At 37.7% G+C, this 18,993-nt stretch overlaps 1 protein-coding gene across 1 annotated transcript in view; it reads left to right on the top strand.

Annotated features, from left to right (window-relative positions):
- Positions 1–2,292: 2,292 nt before the first annotated feature.
- Positions 2,293–18,993, top strand: part of LOC113233691 (pleckstrin homology-like domain family B member 2) — a 169,109-nt gene continuing 152,408 nt past the window's right edge. Inside the window, exon 1 of the mRNA XM_026468870.1 lies at positions 2,293–2,426. The gene's annotated coding sequence lies outside the window, so the exon portion shown is untranslated. The remainder of the gene's footprint in view (positions 2,427–18,993) is intronic.

Genomic DNA, 18,993 nt, shown 5'->3' with positions numbered 1-18,993 from the left:
ATGCAGTTAATGCGTGAAATCGTCATTAACTTCATGCGTTCGAGGTTTCGGATAACGACTTCACGCATTAACTGCATGCAGTCGAAACCGATTTCAAGCAGCCGGGATCGGCTGCATGAAGTTAATGACGATTTCACACATAAATGCATGCACTGCCATCCGCAAATGAAAACGCGGTTATGTGACAAAATCATTTTTTGATTTACCATAAGAGAACCTTAACCCAGTTTTAGAATATTGAAATTATTTAATGATATAATGATGCTTTCCATATTTGCATAACACAAATTTGTACCTTAATAATGGGAAAATAGAGATGAATATACTAAAGGCGAAAAACATGACGCGTCGCGACGCTTCGACTCTGCGCCAGTGTGAGTTGTGCCTTAATGTACGGCAGTGCAGTTGTGGTCCCGGCTGCATGAAGTTGATTACGACTTCACGCATTAACTGCAAACATGCAGTCAATCTGTTAGCAGCCTAAGGGTCGTATTCTAGAACTCTACTCAATGCTCAAGTCAGGACTTGAGTATGATTTAAAGCACTGAAAATCATACTCAAGTCCTTGCCATTAGGGTCGTATTTCCAGTGCTTGAAATCATACTCAAGTCTGCTCAAATCCTGACTTGAGCATTGAGTAGAGTTCTGGAATGCGATCCTTAGGGTCGTAATCTAGAACTCTATTCAATGCTCAAGTCAGGATTGCACTGGCAACACAAGCACTGGAAATAAGACCCTAATGGCAAGGACTTGAGTATGATTTCGAGTGCTTTAAACCATATTCAAGTCCTGATTTGAGCATTGAGTTGAGTTCTGGAATATGACCTTTAGTGTTAAACTTGACGTGCTCTTGAACTTGTACCTAATTATTGTATTCGATTTATAACAATAGATTACACGATTCTCGATAACTTGTTTAACGATTGATAATCAATCATTGGATGCTCGCTTAACGTTCGATTTTTTAAATATTTTTTTAAATTATAACATTGAAATTGAAAATTGAACAAGAAAGTCGACATAATTATGAAATTAATTTAAATCTAGGAGACGGAACTACGCTGGAATTCTTTGGTCAGATTCTTGTTCAGTTGTTACAATCGCCGAACTAAAGGGAGGTTTATTAAATTTTCCTAATGGACTAATAACATGCTAAGTGCTGTGATGGTAAGACGCCAACGTGTTCCAGTAGTTAACTAATTCGTCACGAGCAAAGTCGCGCGTGTTGTTCTGTTAATTTTGAACATGTAAATTAGAAATTATAACCGCATTAAGTATTTACTTAATACGTATTTATTCATGGCGTTCAGCATCCTATTGGAAAATGCGGAGATGGCTAGATAATTGAACATACATAATAATAGCATTGTAAATCTGTAAGTCTAAAAAAGTAATACATTGACGAAAAAAATCTTGATGATTTATTATAATAATGAAGTTTCATATTATTGAATTTAATTTTTTTATAACGTTTATTAGGAACAATATTTATAATATAGCCACTTCTCAATAGGTGGCGTGTTTATAGCTTTATATTAATAATGAAGATAGCAACAGACTGCACTTAATACCATAGTGTAGCAATAATACCATAGTGAAATTTGTGTTTACCTACATTGTATTTTTTTAAATTGGATAATAGAAAACAAGGTAATAAGACCTGGTGGATAATATTCTTATATGCCGTTCAAAAAAGCAAAACAGTAATTTACTAAATCATCTATATTTTCCAATCATACTTTTGTAGTTTCAATGCTAGCAAGTAGGTAATAGTTTCTATATTTATGTTATTAATGTAAGGTTAGCCACGTCAATCAACGAATTAGAATGTTAAATTCAATATCGAAAGGATAGAAGATAAAAAATAGATTAAACACTAGTCTCATCATTACAATTACATAGAAGCATTAGTTAGCATTGGTATTATATTTAGCCTCAGTTCAGATAATATAAATACACAGTTACATGCCCGTCAGTGTTATTTTATGAACGGGAAATACTTTAATTTCAAATTTAATTTTAAACAATGTATTGAAAATTTTAAAAACACCTTAAAAATTTTACAAAGTCCCTTAAAATGGCAGCACCATATTGACGCGTCAAATGCAGCGATTTCATTACTCACTTCAGTTTAGTTACTCACTCTAATCAGTTTTTCATCGCTCGTGGTTGTTTTGTTTACTTTTTATTTTATTCAATTATTAACAGTGTGTTGTTTATAAATTTCCCAAATATACAATCAAAGACAACTTTACAAAGTGTTGTGTGCATCTGTGATATGGTATTGCTGATTTATGATCTGGATTTTTGTGACACTTGGTTGTTAATTATCGGTTCTAATTTTATGTGATTTTGTCGCCCAGAATTCCGTTTTTTCCACATTTAAGTTGAAAAAATTGTATTGTGGACGCTGTGTACTATCTTAGGTAAGTTAAATAACTTAATTATTTATGGAAAATATTTTAAAATAAGTTTGAACTAAGTTGCAAAATGCGAGATGAGATCACTGCCATAAGTTGTTTTTACCTTACTCGATGGATAGTAGTTGCGAAATTTTTTTTTCCTCTGGCGGCAATGTGACCTCGATTTTAGATTGCTTAAATGTAATAACTAAAGAATCGTCTTAATGATGCTACTTTTCATTAATTATTTAATTTATAACAATGTCGATAAGTAACTTTTAATTTATATCCACTTACTTTATTCAACAACGTCGTTCGTTTCAACGCTGATTTTATCCGTTAAATGAATTGCAATTTAACTGGTAGTATGGCTCCGATGCCTTTGTCTATTTTTGATTTTTTTTTACAAATTCATGGAAGGCAAAGATATATTTCCCGCGAAAAAATGTCACAAAATTTACAATCTAAGATCAGCAATACGACCAATTATACTTCCTTGCCTGTCCCGAAGGACGAGAAATTTTGTTATGAAATTTATGAAAGATACAGTAATTGCAAATAGTGTTTTCTGCAAGGGTCACTAAATAAAACATTTGTAAATATTTTACAGTGCTTCTTATTCACTGGAAATGGATAAATGTCATTTCGGTTCTTGTGTCCACAAGTCCCATATTTATAAAAAGGAATGAACATAGGCAACAGTGCGAAATAACATTAACAATGTCAATTTTTTCAAACATGTACTTTACACTGCTCTTGCTGAAATACTGAAGCTCTTACACTGAAGACTTAAATCGAAACATATTTACTGAAGAAAAAGAGAACCTAATGACTAGGCAGTGGTCTCTGACCTTCTCATAAATGAAGAAAAAAATATCACGCGGTTGATATGGTGTACTATTAAAAATTTTGTGTACCTGAACCCTGGTAGGGTACCACAACATAATTAACATTCATATTATCATAAAATGTTTAAACAAAATCTTATATAAAACTCAACAAACAAACTAAAGCTGGACATTCACTTTACATTATAATATTCATTATAAATTACATTTAATGTATTTTTTAATGTTTTTAGTTAATTTATTGTTATCCTTTGTTTATTCCTAAATATATGAAACCACTTTATTTTAAAATATTTGCAATACTGTTCATTTGTAATTGTAAGAATATTTCTTTAAAGTACAAACTTCTTATTACAAGAGTTTTATTTCTATAACTTTATTTTGAAAACTCAATATGAACTCTGAAGTAATGTCTGGATTTTCAAAGTTTCTTTTCTGATGCTGTTATAAATACCCATTTTAAATGAAAACTTTGCGAGACTTGTTAAATGTAGCTGTATACGCAATACCATATTATTATAATACAAAAATCTTTCATATGTTAGTATCCCAACCAACGAAAAAAACATGAATAACTAAAAGAACAGGTTACATATTGTTACCTAATGTGTATAGAAATAGGACTTTAAATGTTAGTACGTAATATTAATAAGTCATCAACTCATCAATCAATCAAAAAACATTAAATGGCTGATTAAATTCCAATATATCAGATTACATTTAATTACAAAGTGCTTCTATCAACAAATACTTATCTGACACACATCTTTCACACGCATCAGTAATTTCATATATGCTTATTAGTTCGGGGTACTCTAGTCCTGGTTCTTTAGGACGTCCTCAATTTGATCATGCTAAGTTTGCCTTGGTTCAAGAATCAGCTTGCAGCAGCTTGGTTCGCTCTCAATTTTTTAATGCATGGGTATTCATATTTTTTAATAATATTTTCTACCTTTAAAGGTGGCAATTTTACCCTTTAGCTACCTAAGTTTATTCTTTTTTTATGATATCCAGTAACGGGATGAAGAAGTCGAGCACCTGGTGGTACACAACACCTATCCTTAACATCAGATATACAAACCAATATTTGTGTTGCAAAAACGAACAATTTGTTATGTGTACCATTTAGGTTCTCGGATTTCTCTCAGAGAAAAGTTTAAGGAAACTGGTATCATGACTGGTATCGCGGCGTCACAGTACATTTACTCAAATATTTTGTATGCCCATAAAAATATACATAATTTCGTTAAGAAAGAAGATATCCATAATATTAACCTTAGAAGAAAGTCCGAACTCATGGTACCACAATTTCTTTTAACTAAGGCAAATGATTATTTTATGGGGAATTGTGTACGTTTTTACAATAATATTCCAGAGCATATATTAAGATTACCATTTTCTAAGTTTAAAATTTACAAAATATTTTAATTGACAAGTCATATTACGAAATTGTAGACTATGTGTTAGACAAAGATGTATGGAAAGACAATGCGAGTCTCCAGAGAGAGACAGATTCCACACAAATATGATTCAAAACAGACAGTTGACAGTTGCGATGCCACTCAGAGTTTTAAATCGCAAAGATACTTGGGAAACCCTGTGTCTCAGGTGCCATGGACACACACATAGACATAATAAAGGAATAAATGTAGGCTATACAAATATTTATCCTGAGGAATCGAACCCGGGACCTTTGCGTGGTAGACCAGCATGGTAACCGTTGGGCCATGGAGGTAGCTTATATATAATTGTAATCATTAGCTTATATTATAGACCTTGTGTTAGGGCGCAGACCTCCTCTTATAATGAGAGGACTTGGGCTGTAATTCCCACATAGGTCCAATATGTATTGGGACATATTTACATTACTAAATTACTTTGCAGATGTTTTTTAGAAGTTTACAAATAAAAGAGTACATGGTTCCACAAGGATTCTAACCGTCTGAATTGAGAAACAGGCCTTTCTCCCACTAGGTTACCAACACTTATTACCTGGTCTGAAACTTCAGACCAGGGTTGTTACTGATGCAGATGCGGATGCTGATTTTTTACCTTAAAATCAGCAGATACTATTTAAAAAAACGCGAAATATGTATATCCTTACTGAATCTATTAACATGAAAAAACTATCTATTTTCTTTGGTATTGTATAAAATGTTATTTTAATGATTTTGTGACATTTATCAATCTGCCTAGCTTAATCGTTGTGGAATTTTATTCCAATTATATTTTAAACAACAGCTGAGCTGCTTTTTCGGCTTACGGTCTGTTTCTGGAATATTTGTAAACTAATCCAGCGTATTTTTAGCTCATGTCACGACTCGAACATCAGCAATAAATGTCAGCATCCGGATATTTTAATTAATGCAGATTATCCGCGGATACGGATGCTGATATTCGTACAACCCGATTTCGTAGATCCAGAACCGTTAATTCTACACCTTATTGTAATAGTAACAACCATACCATTCACACCAAACCTGTCAATAGAATGCTCGTATTCTTTTGTTTTGTCGTGTCGCAGACCCCTTTACAATGGTTTGTATATAATTCAAATAGTTACCTACTTACTTAGCATGCAAACAACTTTCGTTTGTCTTCTTTCTTACATGAATTTTATGGAACAGTAATTTACAATTATTATTCAAAAAAATATTGTTTGTTGTATTTGTACCTTTGGTATAATTTTTTTTTAAAGTTTTTAAGGCTTTGGCAAAGCCATCAGCCTAAACGTGAAGTTTAAATTATGTTTCTGTAAATATGGCCGCCACAAAAAGGATAGGCAATTTGAGGCGACGTGCTAGGATTGACTCGGGATTCCTTAAAACGGGCTGTTACGGGTATTTTAATTCGAGATTCGTATAATTTCGCATTTTAATCTTCGATTAAGGCACAATAGCACTATCCTATTCCACTTTAAACTAGATTTCACAAAATAATTGAAAGTCAAAATAAAAACGACACTTTTCCCTCCAAAAGGTCCAGAGCGAATCCTTTGGTATAATAGCCATTTGCACTAAACGTCAAAAATGTTTTTCTTTTTTTTTAATAATATCTAGTGACGGGACGAACAAGTCGTGCGCCTGATGGTAAGCTACACGCCTGTCTATAACGTAAGTTGTTACTACCGATATGGCCTTATTACACAATTGTTATTATAAATATTCTTTGTTATGTAATAGAGTGCCGTGTGGTGCCGGCCTAGAATAGCACCACCCCCTTCTTGTCCTGTGGGTGTCGTAAAAGGCGACTAAGGAAAAAATTGTCAGAAGAAGACGGGCAGCAGCGTCTTCTACCCATCTTGACCAGAACTGCGATCGCCAACCCGCCTGCCAAGCGTGGCGATTATGGCACAACCCTCCCTATGATACACACACCAAAGAATTGGCCCCTAGTCCCCGGCAGTCCTGCTCTTCCTAGTCACGGTAGCGGCTTTGGAAACAGGGCATGGGGTGCGAAGAATCCCCGGGGGAGACCCGGCTACCATCAACGACGACGACTGGACCTGGCAACCTACAACACGCGCACATTGAGGACCGACGCAAAGCTCACAGAATTGGAAGAAGCTATTAGTAAGTTACGCTGGGATATCATTGGGCTATCTGAAGTCCGAAGAGAGGGGGAGGACTCGATAATCCTTAATTCCGGCAACTTACTGTACTACCGGGAGGGCGACCAACAGTCCCTTGGCGGTGTCGGGTTTATTGTCCACAAGTCCCTTGTTAACAACGTGATTTCCATCGGAAGTGTGTCGACCAGGGTGGCATACCTGATACTCAGAATATCAAAACGATATTCGTTGAATGTCATTCAGGTTTATGCTCCGACCTCGACACACCCAGATGACGAAGTGGAGGCTATGTATGAGGAGATCTCAAAAGCCATGCATAGCTACAAAACCCACTACACGATTGTTATGGGGGACTTTAATGCAAAGTTGGGAAAGCGTTGCGGTGATGAACTGAGAGTGGGGCAATTTGGAGTTGGACAGCGGAACGCCAGAGGCCGGATGTTGGTTGATTTCATGGAAAAGGAGAACCTCTATATGATGAACACCTTTTTCAGGAAATCTCCAACTCGTAAGTGGACCTGGATGAGTCCGGACGGCAAAATAAAAAATGAGATTGACTTTATCATGTCGACGAAAAAGCATATATTCAATGATGTCTCTGTGATCAACACCGTTAAAACAGGAAGTGATCACCGGTTGGTACGAGGCACATTGAATATCAATATCCGGCTGGAAAGAACTCGACTGATAGAGTCTACGCTCCGACCAATACCTGCACAACTCCAAAACCCCGAGAGCTTTCAGCTCGAACTTCAAAACCGCTTCGAAGCCCTCGAAAACTGCATAGATGTGGACGATCTAAACAACATGGTGGTGGACACTGTCCGTACGGTTGGGTCCAAGTTTTTCAAAACCCACCGTACCAGAACAAAGAAACTCTCCGACAAAACACTTCAACTCATGGAATATAGAAATGAAATGAGGCTACAGAACTCAGAGGATGCAAGTCACTACAGGCGGCTAAATAGGCAGATATCGAAGTCTTTGACTAGCGACATACGCCAATTTAATACAGAGCGTATTAAAGAGGCCATTGAGCGGAACAAAGGCTCCAAGGTATTCGCGAGAGATCTGTCTATTGGGCAAAGCCAACTGACGAAGCTAAAGACTGATGACGGTAGCATCATTTCATCTAAGCCTGAAATCCTGAGGGAGATAGAGAGTTTCTATCGACAGCTATACTCCACGAAAGCACCTGTTGAAAGCGAGGTTAGAGACCCCAGAGCCAAGCTTACCCGACATTATACCGAAGATATCCCGGACGTCAGCCTGTATGAGATTAGTGTGGCTCTCAAACAACTCAAGAACAACAAAGCGGCGGGCGATGATGGAATCACTACAGAACTTCTGAGAGCGGGTGGCAAGCCGATACTTAAAGTCCTCCAGAAGCTTTTCAATTCTGTCATCGTCGAAGGTCAAACGCCGAAGGCATGGGGCAGAGTCGAGGTCGTTCTGTTCTTCAAAAAGGGTGATAAAACACTCTTGAAGAACTATCGGCCAATCTCGCTTCTGAGCCATATCTATAAGTTGTTTTCGAGAGTTATCACGAATCGTCTCGCTCGCAGGTTTGACGACTTCCAACCTCCCGAACAAGCCGGTTTCCGAAAGGGTTTTAGTACCATAGACCACATCCATACGCTGCGGCAGGTTATACAGAAGACCGAGGAGTATAACCGGCCACTTTGCTTAGCGTTTGTGGACTATGAGAAGGCCTTTGATTCGATCGAGACCTGGGCGGTGCTGCAGTCTCTCCAAAGGTGCCAAATAGACTATAGGTATATAGAGGTGTTAAGGTACTTATACAAAAATGCCACTATGTCAGTCCGATTACAGGATCAGAGCTCTAATCCTATCCAACTGCAACGAAGCGTGAGACAGGGAGATGTGATATCTCCAAAGATGTTCACTGCTGCGTTGGAGGATATTTTCAAGCTTCTGGACTGGAAAGGACTTGGCATCAACATCAATGGCGAGTACCTAACACACCTTCGATTTGCCGATGATATAGTTCTTATGGCTGAGACCTTGGGAGACCTGAACACAATGCTCGAAGATCTCAGTAGTGTTTCCCAAAGAGTGGGTCTTAAGATGAACATGGACAAGACGAAGATCATGTCGAATGTCCATGTTGTACCCGCTCCAGTAAAAATTGGGAGCATTACACTCGAAGTTGTTGACCATTACGTATACCTGGGGCAGACAGTCCAGTTAGGTAAGTCCAGTTAGGTAAGTCCAACTTTGAGAAAGAGATCTCTCGTCGAATCCAGCTCGGATGGGCAGCGTTCGGGAAACTCCAAAAAATCTTTGCGTCCAAATTACCTCAATGTCTCAAGACGAAAGTCTTTGACCAGTGTGTGTTGCCAGTGATCACATATGGATCAGAAACGTGGTCCCTCACTATAGGCCTCATAAGAAGGCTCAAGGTCACTCAGCGGGCAATGGAGAGAGCGATGCTCGGTATTTCCCTGCGTGATAGAATCAGAAATGAGGAAATCCGTAGGAGAACTAAGGTAACCGACATAGCTCGAAGAATTGCTCAGCTGAAGTGGCAGTGGGCGGGGCACATAGCTAGGAGAACCGATGGCCGTTGGGGCGGAAAGGTTCTTCAATGGCGACCGCGCACCGGACGACGCTCAGTGGGTAGGCCCCCCACCAGGTGGACCGACGATCTGGTGGAGGTCGCGGGAAGCCGATGGATGCGGGCAGCGCAGGACCGATCGTTGTGGAGATCGTTGGGGGAGGCCTATGCCCAGCAGTGGGCGTCGTATGGCTGAATGATGATGTAATAGACGCTTAATATACATATACAATTAGCTTATTAGTAAAAATTTTCATTTTACTTTGTCAAGTAAAAATTCATCAATATTGTAACCAATTAAACAAATTCAATTTAAAATATCTGCAATTTAATTCTTTAACAGCGTTTGGTAATCTATTAAATAATTTGGGTGCTAATATCGTTATATTGTAAAATTCCAAATTAGGGCGTTATTTGGACCGTATTTCTATTTTACTCCTTGTATTTCTAGGATATTTAGTTTTGACTAAATTAAGGCTGCCTAGATTTTGTTTGACATGAACACAGGCCTCATAAATGCACATCGATTGAAGGGTTAAAGTCATAGTATAATATCTTTACTTTTTTAAAGTAAGATACGGAACTCACTCGCTGACCCACACCAAACACGGCCCAATTTACTTCCCTATGAAGTAGAAAATGTTTAGAATGTTGACTTATATCAGAGAAATGAGTTGTTCGAACTGTTCATGGGAGGAAGAGATACATCATACAAGCGGTATTTGAACATTCTAACGGACGAGATCGTTGCGACTTTCATGTAATGACTCCATAAGTTACAGTGAAATAATGTTCTCACACGATGGTAACAGTTAACGTTCTCTAGAAGCAATTGATAATGATTTTGATTGCCGCACATGTGGGAAATTAGGCCAAACAAGTGCACATGGTCCATTAATTTAGTTTTATTGGTACTTACTGTAATGTATCAACCCATGTGAATTTCACTGCTGGGTACTACTCTCTAAGGGCTAGTTAGATACGTATCGTTGTAAGTTAGGGTTGAATCCTTACTGTTCTCTTTCTGCTAATTAGAAACATAGTAGTAGATCTCCTTATGAAAGAGACCGTCTAGGGAAGCACTGCCACTTCACTTATTTCTGCCGCCAAGCAGTAACGTGAGCATTACTGCATCTCGGTTTAGAAAGGTAAGGATGCTGGTGAAATTGCAGGCACATGGGACTTGTCAAGTTATTTCTCAGGGCGACGGGCGCAGTGGCAGTGCCCGTATGATCTAAAGCTCTGAATGCTACTGCAACTGTTATGGATAGGCGTGTCGCTTACCGCCAGCCGTACGACTTGTTCGTCCCGTCACTTGGTGTCATAAAAAAAAAAACAAATTTACGCGTTCGGGTTGCATCCTTACTAGTCTGTACTAGACGTTACATTTTAGGCTTGAATCCTTACTAATTCCCTAGTGCCTAGACCGTAACATAATCCTTATTAGTCGCTACTGGTTGGTGGGATACATAACGCTACACGTTAGGGTTGAATCCGTAGTACTCTCTATTGGCCGTAAATTGTTGAGTGTGTGGTTGACTATATTGTAATTTATGAACCTGTATGTTATATCATAGTGCTGGGTACTACTCGCTATTGGCTACTTGTATACTCTTTGCGTTAGAATGGAGCCCCAACAGATAATGCTCCATATAAAACACGCGTTTAATACATATTTTTTTTTTTTTTTTTTTTTTTTTTTTTTTTTTATGAAATGAAATGAAATTAAATGAAAAAGTTTATTTCTTTTTTCTTAGTCGTCTTAAAATAAGGTTGGGACTTCCTAGTAGGTGTCATCCACCTGTGACAGGAAGGCCCGCTCTTCCATTATCTTTTAGTTGTAGGAAACAAACTTAATCTATTAATTATATTAGGTAACACAAACAAGCAATAAAATTATACAAAATAAATTTACTAGACATCACAGGTGATGCCAGTATACTAAAATTAACTAACTAGTCTAGATGACAAATGCACACCAGCTTAACTAATTTAATAAATGTTGAAAATGACAAATGTATACAAGAAAAAGATATAAAAATATTAAAGTAACTCTCTATTTTCTATACTTTCCCGAAAAACCTGCCTTAACTTTCAAATACAGATCAATTAATTATTCGTTATCATTACAGGCTACAAATCCCTATAGCTTAAACAAAGTATAAAATAACAACCATTATAGATTATGGAATAATAAGGTAGAGAAACAAAAAATATGATTTTATATTGATATTGTGTGTAAATACATTAAGTGGGGATTATGTTCTCCGTTTCTTCAAAGTCAAGTGTCAGCAACCAATCTGTCAACGCCGCTTCACTATTGTACAAGTTCAAGTGGTAAATATTTATTTTTTCATTAACAATATTATACAAGAGTGTAGATTTTACCTTGAATTGTCTTTTAGCGAATACAGATTTGAAAATTGGTTGTGGTACCACAACATTTTTCCGTCTACGAGACACAAGCAGAGGGTTATAAGGAAGGGACCTGTGAACCTTTAGTACAGCCAACAGAATGTATAGTTTCCTCATTGAGAGGTGACCACAAGATTGGTAAAGTTCATTAGTAGGGAATCTGTATGATTTTGAATACATCACCTTAAGGATACATCGCTGCCCTCTCTCCACTTCCAGAAACTTAGTTTTACCTGCGCCACCCCACACGACAATGCAATAACTCATTATAGATTGCGCCAAGGTAATGTACAGCTGGTCAAGTAATGTCTTGTCAGCAATGTGTCTTAGTGTTTTAAAAAGCCAAATCAGTTTTCTAATTCTGCCATTTACATATTCAATATGTGAGTGCCACGACAGGCGCTGATCCAGCATGATGCCTAGATACTTGGTAGAAGCAACCCTCTGTACCTCCATGCAATTACACTGAGGACTAACTATATTGTTACAAGTATGTACTTTAAGTATGACGTCTTTTTGTGGTTGAGTACTTGTGTATTTAGTAAAACACATATAGTTAGTTTTGGCAATGTTTAATGTCAGAAGGTTTCTTTTTAGCCACTCAGATACCCTGCGAAGACCCAGTTCAGTACTCTCGAACACCGACTCCCAGGTTGAGCCTTCAAATACAAGGACCGTGTCATCGGCATAAGATAGAATGTGTCCATGTTCAACAGTGAGGTTAGGTTAGGTTAGTGATATGCGAAGTGTTAAAGCGTGCTGTCAAGGTACAACAAAGATAATATATTTTCATATAATATATCAAATATATTATAGTATACTACACTACTATAATATTATATTATAATATAGTGATTATATTCCCGATTAAACCTAATATATATTCCAATAATTCGGGTTTGGGGGTTCAAGACCGCATTTTCGCGCATCTAAAAGTTATAATAAGTTATTAGCTATTAAACTGTTACCAAATTAACTATTATTTTAAGTATCTAAGATTCTAAGATTCACACGAAGCGTTACGCTTCCACATTTATATGGCGAACGGCTATGGAGTGGAACTACCTGCCTGCGGACTTGTTCCCTGAACATTATAACTTGGGTCTTTTCAAGGCGACAGTGAATAGGTATTATTTAGGTGTGCATGCCCCATCGTCGACCTCATCGTCACTTTCCATCAGGGGAGATGGAGATCAAATGTGTACTTACTTATTTTTATTAAAAATAAAAATCTATATTAAAAAAAATATATGTAATCAGACAAAATGGGCCAACGTATTAAATAAAAAGATCACGTTAATAAAAAGCAATGATGTTTTAATGATTAATGAATACTCTAGTGTTCCGCATTTCTAAGAAACAATAGCATATTTTGTTGGGAAAATGTTTTATCAGACAACTCTATCGTGAGAACAATATTAATGCAATCGCCTAAATTCTTTCAAAAACGCAAAAAAGTAGAATTGCAACACTTTTTTTTTAATATTAGAAGCTCACGCGTGACCACAAAATGTGCTGTCCCAGTCCGCGACCAATGCCTCCGATTTTCCCACACAGACAATCAGAGGTTCTACGCTTGAATTTGAATTTCGTAATTCGATTCGTTCGCTCGTGACGGCACTGCAATCTGGCCAGTGACATTTCTTAATAACGTTATAAATGCATCTAAAATATGGCCGACAAGGTAGATTTTTGTTTGTTGTTGCGTAATTTAAATAAGAAGTTATATAACTTCATCTGTTCACGGAACTACTAGATTCATTATTACCTACTCTGTCCAGTAGGGCTGGCACGACGGCGCGACTTGCGCGAGAGCGACATTAAGCTCGGGGTCTCTAGCGAGAATAGCAGTATCACGCGCATTGTGTCGTTCTCGCGGGAGTGGCGCCCCGTTGTGCTGTACCGATTTACGCTCAATTTACATTGCGGCGGAACGGAATGGAAGCGAATTTTTGTAACGATATTGTACATAGCATAATGAACTTCATGGTCAATTGTGTAACGTGCATGCTCGAGAATGTTCGCGCATTCCGCGCAAGATTTTGGCTCGTATCTAATTTCAACGTTACACTATTGATCATAAAGTCCATTAGTCTATGTACAATATCGTTACAAAAAATCGCTTCCAATCCGTTCCGCTGAAATATAAATTGAGCCTTAGTGAGCCTATCGACAGGGAATCGCATTAAACCGATAAAAAAATGTCGATGTCCATATAATAAGAGCGAAAAGCAAATGCTTTCAAAAAAAGGAGGAGGTTCTCGATTTGACAATATTTTTTAGTATGTTGTGCGATAACTTCGGCTAGTTTGTGAACCGATTTTGATGATTTTTTTTTTGTTATAAAGAGGAGGTACCTCAGTAGCGGTCCCATTTAAATTTGAAGAAAATATTCCACCTCTAAGGGTGGCAAACTAGGGTTTGAATCCGGTTTTGTGCACTTTCCGGTAACCCATTTCTACAAAACTTGGAAAATAGATGTATTTTCACGAATTTGAGAGAAAGAGATTATCATTTAATAAGTGTGGTTACTCCCTTACCGTGATTCTCTATCTCAGACGGTCTTAAGATTACTTTCATTAGAAATACTGTGAAATTTAAACCTTCAATTATTATTTTAAGTATTACAATTACCTACTTAGTAATTATTTCACTAAAAGTTTCAACGGTGTGCATGGTCACATTATACTTGCAAATAAATAAAACAAACAGATGACATCATGTGCAGCTAGAGCTTATGTGGGTTAGGTACAGGCAAGAATCTTAATGCGACAACGCGTTAAGGACTCTGGGGCCTACACAAGGAGGTCTGGAGTCCCGGAAATACTACTAAACGCCTTTTAAAGCTAGGGCCAATGTAGTGAATTGGAGTACTGGAATACTAAACCCACGCGGACATCACGTTCTTTCCTTCCTCGAACCTACAAGATGTGGCATGGAGAAGATTTTTAACCGTCCTGAAGTATTTCCTTCGCGCTTTGACATTGGGTTCTTCAAAAAGCGAGCCAATTCGGGTTCAGACGATACAAATTTAATGTCATCTCTCGAGGTGCAACTGAACCCGGGACTACTCAAATTATTTTTGACAAGCAACCAGTCTAGGGCTCACACGATACTCGATTTGGGCTCAATCGGGTTCTGTTGCAACTAAACTGACACTAGGTTCAGATGCTACAAATTTATCTCAAAGGCTGGCAACGCGTTGGCAGGTCCTCTGATGTTGCAGATCTCCATGGGCGATGATGATCACCCCCCTTTAATTTTTTATTCGATGCTAACAAGTGGCGGGGAGAACATTTAGTGCGCTTGCCCATAACAGTTGCAGTGTCACTCAGAGCTAAATTACAAAGATCTGAGGGGCACTGCCACTGCGCGCGTCACTGACAAGTCCCTTATATCCATACCCTTCAAAACCGGAACGCCTAACAGTTGTAATGTCACTCAGAGCTTTAAATAGCAAAGATCTGAGAGGCTCTGCCGCTGCGCCCGTCATCGTTAGACAAAGTTTTACCTGCACCCTTATCCTTCAAAACCATAACGCAGTAAAGCTCACAATACTGCTTGGCGGCAGAATTAAAAATATTTTTATAAAGGAATAAGTGCGCATCGACCTTCATCTTACCTGATGGAAAGTGATGATGAGATCGACGATGTAGCATGCACACCAAAATAATGCATATTCACTATCGCCTTGAAAAGGTGCAAGTTATAGCGTTCGGGGAATACGGGGAATAAGGTAGGGAATTCCACTCTCTAGCCGCTGTGGAAGCGATACGCTTCGTGCGAATCTTGGGAATATCCACAACATAGGGGTGGAATTCCTGCCCACGTCTTGTCCCCCGATGATGAAAATTATGCAATTCCATCGCACACTCTTCGTGATATATCCTGTGGAATACAGGTTGGCAGGCAACTTAACTGCGGTGTTCAAGGCTCTGCAGCTTCGCCTCTACTAATTCCGAGTCACATGTAAGCCTCTCGGCACGCTTGTCGATTCAATCCAATTCTTTACAATACCGATGAATGTAGCTTATAGTTTCGTCGAAAACCAATTAATCTACGTCACAGCTATAGAACATAAAATATGGAATCGAACTATGTAAATATTTTTTTATCGATACAATTGTTAGTTACGTCCATTCGTGATAACATGAACAAGTAGAGTGAATGAACGAATGAATAATAATAATAGTCACGTAATAACGCACACACTGTACATTGTCCCGTTCTAGCGAAACCCTGTGTCGCGGGTGCCATGGACACACACATAGACAACCACAAATTACACCCAAACTCACGAGAGAAATATTTGTATGGCCTACATAAAAATATTTCTCCCGGCCCGGGAATCGAACCTAGGACCACAGCGTGGCGGTCCGGAACGTAACCGTTCGGCCACAGAGGCAGTTAATTTCATGATATTTAATGTTACGACAATTGACGGGTGTCGTCAATTGTTTCACTTCAAATCGAGAACAGCCCTCCCATAGTTAGAGATATTATCTTTAGTAGAATAAATTCAGAATATTTTTGGAATATACGGTGATGTACACACGGGTCAGTTGTTGGCGCTGTATTATTTCAGTTTTCTAATTTGTGATTTCAGCACAAATGAGAGTTGATATTTAAAAGTGATATAAGGCCCATTGCCTGATGAGTTGCCAGGGATGGATGACCCTTACTTCGTATCTAGTTCTGGTTATATACTCTATGACGTAGACGTACATGTCAAATGTCAATCTCAAAGAGTCACAAACCAAATAGGAAGAAAGAAAGAAACGTTTCGTCTAGCTCATGAAAACTGAAACTTAACAAATTAGTGATTACATATGTCCTAAAAGTGGAATCGGATCCAACTCAGTATATGTCACGCTCGCCTGTTGTAACACTGGTTTTCAATTGGCTTTTATAAGAACCGCTTTTATAAGATGAGATGGCACGAAAGTACGTAATGTAGTACTAAAATTATAATATACAACATAAATTTTAACTAACCAATATCATGGTACCACGATTTAGATAAGGTTCCGGAGCATATATTAAGATTATCATTTCCTAAGTTTGAAAACGACATTAAAAATATTTTGATTGAAAAGTCATGTTACGAAATTCAAGACTACGTATTAGGTAAAGATGTATGGAAAGACGACATAGGTCTAGATTCCACACTAATTGGATTCAAAGTGTATTCCATAGCATTTAAGTTTATTTGAAAAGAGCAATCCATAGAGTTTCTTGCTCGTTCTTCTCAGGGAAGTCAGCGCAGTGAACGAACAGTAGCTTAAATGTGACGTTTTCAAGTGGACCTATGGAATAAATGATTCATTGACTCTTTGACTTTGGCTAAAAACAAGTAGAAAAATAACTAACAATAGAAATTATTACGTGAATAGAATATATGAAATACTGTTCTTGTGGGACTTTTATGAAGAAGAACTAGAAAAGGCTACGTTATTGCTGCTAGCAATTTTTTCTATTGAATCGTTTTCTTCAAGATTTTTCTTGGTGTTTATTTAGTTTTCTCACTGTTAGTTATTTTTAGCCAAAAATTGCTGACACAACGTGGATAATTATCATGATAATTATCTAGAAAAATAAAATAATGTCTTGATAATGTCGAACCTTCTGGGAAAGTATACCACAACTTTAATAATATATAATAAATAATATTAATTTCGATGTCGTGTCTGTGAGTTTGATTATTAAATTTAATATCGTAAAACCGACCTCAAAAGTTCGTGGAATTACATCTATTTGCCAAGTTTTATTGAAATCGGTTACCGGAAAGTGCGCGAATCCGGATTCATCTCCCAGTTTACCACCCGTAGAGGTGGATTATTTTCTTCAAATAAAATGGGACCAATTGTGAGGTACCCTCTTTCCAACAAAAAAAAAGCATCATCAAAATCGGTGCACAAATGCCGAAGTTTTCGCGTAATGTACATACAAAAAACAACGTGTCAAATTCAGAACCTGCTCGTTTTTTGAAGTCGGTTAAAATAGGAATAAAGCTTCTTCGCACGGAGCGCGTGCGCAGGACTGTCCTTTTAATTCAATCTCGAATGAGGTCTCCGTCTAATAGGAACGTCGAGGCAACAAATCGCCGAATTTAGTCACTTTCATTGTCATAACCAAGTTCACTTTCTGTACCACTTAAGTGGTTCGAATTATTTTTTCGAGTGTCATAAACGGGGCTAGAAAAACAGCGACTCGGGCCTTATGGACCAATCGACATATAGGTATTAAAAATAAATTAAATAGTGAAATGTTTATTGAATTGATATTTAATTATTTTTATGTGAAATTACTCCACTCGTTTGTTATAATTATTAATACAAAGATCGAACGCTCAGAAAAAAATCCTTCGATTCGGCCGGATTCGAACCGACGTCTTCTTGCATACCGTGCCAGACGCTATACCAACTAAGCCACGGAACGAACCAACGGACCTCACGAATTCTTCTATGTGCTTGCGTCGTGTCTTTGTATTTGGTTTTTCAACGACTTAGCGCCATCTATGAGAAATCTATGACAGATTTATCACCCAGTTAGTACCTTTACAGCTACCAGTCCTGGCGAGAGATGTCGCTATTCACTGTATTAATTAAATTTTTATTGACTTGATATTCAATTATTTTTTGTGAAATTACTCCACTAGTTTGTTATAATTATTAATACAAAGATCGAACACAGAAAAAATTCCTTCGATCCGGTCGGATTCGAACTGAGGAATTCAACGTGTTATACATTTAACCTAAATGTGAGGCACTGTCTAGTTCTACTCTTCCCTACCGCTACCGCTTATGAAATAGCTGCTTTCCTAGCCACAAGATTTAATTGACCGGTTTGTCAACTGGCTTGATGGCATTAATGGAGAGATATGACTTAAAATAGTTTAGTACGCACAAGGTTAAAATAAGTGAAGTTTTTTTTTGTGGCACAATTTGCCACAGTTCCTATTTTGTTTTAAAATATATGTCCGAGGGTTAACATTTATGAGACTAATGGAACCTCCAGAGGCATTACCAAGAACACCCAGACTGGAATCAATTAAGAACATGTTATTTTCATTTTAGGAGCCGTAGAGCTCCTTGTGAAAGAGTTAGTCCATGGAAGTACTGACACTTTACCCTTGACTTACAATTATATGGACGTCGGGTCCGCGCTAAAAAGTGTCCG

This window comes from Hyposmocoma kahamanoa, unplaced genomic scaffold (genome assembly GCF_003589595.1).
Source record: "Hyposmocoma kahamanoa isolate Upper Pololo Valley unplaced genomic scaffold, ASM358959v1 79, whole genome shotgun sequence".
Classification (NCBI taxonomy): Eukaryota; Metazoa; Arthropoda; class Insecta; order Lepidoptera; family Cosmopterigidae; genus Hyposmocoma; species Hyposmocoma kahamanoa.
Note: the sequence above shows the minus strand (reverse complement) of the source record. Positions and strands in the feature narration are given on the sequence as shown.